General features: G+C 40.0%; 1 long non-coding RNA gene across 1 annotated transcript; it reads left to right on the forward strand.

Annotated features, from left to right (window-relative positions):
- Positions 1-2,427: 2,427 nt before the first annotated feature.
- Positions 2,428-3,701, forward strand: LOC130541480 (uncharacterized). Its single transcript, XR_008955539.2, has 3 exons — positions 2,428-2,555; positions 3,075-3,206; positions 3,464-3,701. It is a non-coding gene; the product is annotated as an uncharacterized LOC130541480 (long non-coding RNA).
- The last annotated feature ends 1,687 nt before the right edge of the window (positions 3,702-5,388 follow it).

Here is a 5,388-nt window from a genome sequence, read left to right on the forward strand (position 1 = left end):
ATGAAAAGAAATAGTCAACAAGTTCATATTTTTTAGAAAAAGTTAAAAGTACATACTGCCAGAAAAACTAAATTCTCTCAAATTATGTTAAGCAAAGACAAATAAACTTTTATACATTCCTTGCTTTAGCATTCCCACAAATGCATACTTGCTGTTTTAAAGAAAAATGATCAGAAAGCACAGGAAAGTTAGTAGAAAGTAAAATTTTATACAGAAGTGTAGCTGCACATTTCAGTATTAACAGAAGTCCTGTAATAGAATTTCCATGCCATATTTCAATATTAATACCAATAAAAAGAAATACCAGTTTTCAGAAGCAGTATAACAGCCCTCTGCTGTAATTGGGCCCTCCTTAGTGGGAGACAGTTTTGACTCGCTGTTCTTGATACACACAAAGCTGTAAATATGGCCACTTCCCTGTTCAAACCCAGAATGGAAAAGCCCCTGATAAGAAAGTCTCGCTTAGCATGAATTTTTAAATTATTATCCTCCAGCTATACTTTTCACCTCCATGCACAGTATCTATATCAAACAAGCTAAACAGATTCATTTCTTTCCTCCAAGAATTTGTTCAGGCCATACTCAAATGTATAGGCTTTAAGTGGGGTGGGTCGGCAAGAGAACAGCCACTCAACATGGGTAAATCTTGTTTATGAGGGTGGAAAGTTTTAATGCTTTACTTGATTCATTGCTAGACAACCTTTCCATCCAAGAGGCCACTATTTTTACAGGTAGCTGCAAAGTATATCAAATATAAAAGAAACAGAAATAATACAAAGAAAATAAGAAGCCATAAATAATTTCAATGTACTTATTTAAAATTTTATTAAGTAGTCATCATTAATTTCTTAGATGTTTGAGAGCAAACTGTGCATAACGTGCCTGAGCGTAAGAAACTAGCAGTACAGAAGAGGAGATAGAAATCTGAATGCAAAAAAATAAAAATAAATAAAAGAAATCTGAATGCACGCCGGCAACAGGGTGTGATGAGTTCAATTACAGAATTCTCTACCAGATACAGTAGAACTCGTTAGCTTCGCCTTAACTACTTACGGTCACCAAAGCAGACATTTTAGTTGGACATAGAAGAAAAGGAGTCAGGGAGGGCAGGGAGAGGGTAAGAAAAAGGGGGTGGGACACTTTTTAGGAGTAAATGGCCTGTCCAAAGCACAGAAATATGGAAGACCTTGATAGATTCTAGACAGTGTAATGAGAACAAACTGTTGGCAAGAGGACTGCGAGATAAGACTGCCGGGCTGATGGAATCCATGTACAGAGACTGGTGATGGAGGTCCCTGGAAAGCCAATTTTCTGTATAAGCAATGGGGAAGTGTATCAGTCAGATTTTTTTTTTTTCAGAGTCTTGCTCATCGCCCAGGCTGGAGTGCAATAGAAGCATCTCAGCTCACTGCAATCTCTGCCTCCCAGGTTTAAGTGATTCTCCTGCCTCAGCCTCCCTAGTAGCTGGGACTACAGGTGCGCGCCACCATGCCCAGCTAATTTTAGTAGAGATGGGGTTTCACCATGTTGGCCAGGATGGTCTCGATCTCCTGACCTTGTGATCCGCCCACCTTGGCCTCCCAAAGTGCTGGGATTACAGGCATGAGCCACCGCACCTGGCCCAGTCAGGGTTTTCTACAAGAAGCACAAACAATTCCAGTCATTTTAAGTGGAAAGACATGTAACACACAAAGTAAAATATTTTCAGGATCTGTAGAAGGTCTAAGGAGTAGGTCTGAGATTAGCCTTTTGGAATTGCATTACACTTCAAACAACACAGACTGGAGTAATAGAGCTATTCTCTCTGAGGCCACCACACTGGAACTATGCTGGAAATAAGGGGTTAAAACTGGCATCTCTGCCACCACCACCTCTCAATATTCAGGAGCCTATGTAACAGACGCTGGCTGGCTGGCTGCTGGAGGAACATCATATTTCCATGGACTTTCTTATAAACAGCACCCTCCAAAACTTTCACAGAGACGGACTCTGCTCACTCCTGTATTCCAAATATCTCATGAGTTCATCAATACAGAATTCTAGCATCAAAAGAATCTGGGAAGTGTAACTGAACTTTCCAATCTTCCCAAAGAGAGAAAAGATGCAAGGGAGACTGAGTGAACCAACATAAATAATACAGCAGAAATACCATTAACGATGCTATGCAAAAAAATTGTATATTTGAAATCTCCTAATATTTCTTATCTGTCAATATAGAAATATGGATGTCATAGAAAAGGCATAAATTAGAATAGAAGTTTTGCATATATATTTCTAACCTGAGTGCTTATTTATAATATGGAAATCGGTTTCTAGGACAAGGAAGGAAAGAGAAATCGCTCTTTTATTTAATCAGGAAAGTTTATGAAAGGCAGGAGATTCTGAGACCTCTCCATAAAGGAAAAGGAAGCTTCTTTGCAAACAAAGAATAATGATTCACTTCAGCTCTAGAGAAATGTATGAAGGAAGGGAGGAAAAGAGTTGAAATTCAGAATAAGAGTGTGATTCCATTACCTGAAGAGGCAAAAGAGCAGGAGGAAATTGGACAATCTAGGGTGGGTGAACTCCACAGTATGCAGAAGCTGGTGTTCTTGCCTGTGAGGGTGAGGTTATTTAAAGTAGTTCATCAGGGGAAGACACAGGGTATCTCCCAGGTCCACGGGAACTGGGGTGTGGAAATAGTGTCAACACTGTTCATTGAAATAACGTGTCAGCTGGAGGGGAATGGTCAGCCTGGAAAAGCAGAAGTAAAGTTGGTGGGAGTTCAGCACCATCTGAGCAGAAGTGAACCCAGAGGCCTCCCTAAAGCAGAATTCTTTCAGTGCAGCAGGATTGTTGCAGTGAGCTTACCCAACACCACCTTGATGACATTCACACTCATCACTTTTCCTCTCTTGCTATAAAAAGCTAATACACAGTCAGTGACACAGTGTTTGACCTTTCAGTTACCTGAACATCAGGAAGCACATGTTGTGGGTGGGGTGAGAAGGAGACAAGCCCTATTGTGCATATGCATGTTTATATTATCTTCTATACATACCTTTTCAGCATGCCAAAAGATCTTTCATCTACAGCTACATAATGTTGAAGTGTACAGAAAAGGAAGCTGAGATTGAAATACTGGAGTGTGATGAATGAACCCCAGAGACCAATGTCCCAAACATAGCCCAGTCTGCATCTCCCACATGAAGGAACCCAAGGAATGGGTAGGAATATTGTGATACTCCTTAAATCATAGTTAGGTAAATTATTCCAACACCTGCTACCTAAGTAGCATTTACCTATGCCTTTCATAGGAAAGAGAGTCTGCCAACTATCTATTGGAATAGAAAGTGAGGCAGGTGGAAGAATCTTATTTGTCAGTGTTAGATTCCTTTGCAATGACAAAAACACATCTATACAGGAAGAAAGCTATTTTATCCCAAATACTCCATGCAACTTTGTTTTCCTTTTGTCTTACTAGTCACATTTCCATATATCCCCACTTAAGTGACATGAGATGGATGGGTTTCCACAAGGATCAGCTGGAGGAGTTTCACATCCATCTGGCAAAGCTGCATGAAGATAAGCCTCGTGTTTTCCAGGGAACTGCATTGCTCTACAGAGGCAATGCCGAATTATTCAATTGCTTTATGAATATTTCCTCCCATTAACCTCTCTCTGAAAATTTGCTGATACGCATTAAGTGTCTCTTAACCAAAATGCTTGGAACCGGGAGTGTTTTGAATTTTTTCAGATTTTGGAATATTTGCATAGGCATAATGAGAACTCTTAGGGATGGGACCCAAGTCTAAACGCAAAATTCATTACTGTTTCATATGTATCCTATACACATAGCCTCAAAGTAATTTTATAAAATATTTTAAATAATTTTGTGCATAAAACAAAGTTTTGACTGTATATTGACTGTGATCCGTCATGTGAAATCAGGTGTGGAATTGTCCACTTGTGTTATCAAGTTGGTGCTCAAAAATTTCATATCTTGGAGCACTTCACATTTCAGATTTTTGGATTAGGAATGCTAAACCTATATTGCCCTGTGTCATGGGTCCCTAACACAATCCATTTACTCTTTACTTATTTATTTATTTATTTTAAAAATGTTTACTGAATTCACACTATGAGCAAGACATTGTTTGGTACAAAAGACCAAATTTGGTAAAACAAACAAACAAACAAAAAACATGCTCTTATGGCTAAGAAAAATAAGGGAGGAATAAAATGGATCTTAAGATGAGGAGGGTGACGAATGACAAATGTCACAATGAACATATAGAAGGTACTGTCACTTCACCTAGGGAAACTGAGAAAGCTTCCTTAGCTTTGGAGCCATGAAGGATGGCTAACATTTACACAGGCATAGGTATGAGTCTCAGTAGAGAGCCAAGAAGAGCAGGAGCCTGTTGTGAAAAGCAGTGAATTACTTATTTGGCTAGTGGGTAGGAGGCAGGAAAAGTAAACCTGAAGCCTTTGGGGATGTTTGCAGGTAGCTGTATCTATTGCTGTTTGGTGCCCAGAGTATATGACTGTGTGGCATCATTTAATAATGCTTTAGTGGAACATTTTAAAGTAGCCCCGCATAAAATCGTTCAACGTAAGCCAGATAATCCTACCTAGTTTGAGAGGCATTTCCAAACTAGACTCCTGGGCCAATTTGCCATATTGCTACATTGTGCTGGGGCTAGGATCTGGGCCAATATGAATCTAGCTTTCTTTAAACCAGTTATTATATCTTTGCATAGTGTGTGTTGCATCCTGGGCTGAAACTGAGCCTCAGAGGGAGCCTAAAAGACAGTGAAGAACAGCAAGGTCTCTAAAGTCAGACTGCCTAACATTTCAGTTCTGGCTGGAGACTCCAGAATAAGTCACCAACTTTATGCAAATATCACCTGTAAAAACAGGACAATAACAGCACCTGTCTCAAGGAGTCATTATTAGAAATCACTGAAGTGAGAGCTCAATAGATATTACCTGTGATGATGGCATTTGAGATGCTCATGGAGTTAGTCTGTTCTCAACATTGCTATAGAGACATACCGGAGACTGGGTAATTTATAAAGAAAAGAGGTTTAATCAGCTCATAGTTCTGCAGGCTGTACAGGCTTCTGTTTCTGGGGAGGCCTCAGGAAACTTACAATCATGGCAGAAGGTGAAAGGGAAGCAAGCCCATCTTCATAGGGCTGGCAGGAAGTGTGGGGAAGGTGCTTTTAAACACACTTTTAAACAAGCAGATATAAGGAAAATTCTATCACAAGAACAGCAAGGGGGAGGTCCACCCCCATGATTCGATCACCTCCCACTGGGCCCCTCCTGCAACACTGGGAATTACAATTTGATATGAGATTTGGATGGGAACACAGAGCCAGACCATATCATGATGTAAGGTGC

The sequence above is a fragment of the Pan paniscus genome, chromosome 3, assembly GCF_029289425.2.
Source record: "Pan paniscus chromosome 3, NHGRI_mPanPan1-v2.0_pri, whole genome shotgun sequence".
NCBI classification, from domain to species: domain Eukaryota; kingdom Metazoa; phylum Chordata; class Mammalia; order Primates; family Hominidae; genus Pan; species Pan paniscus.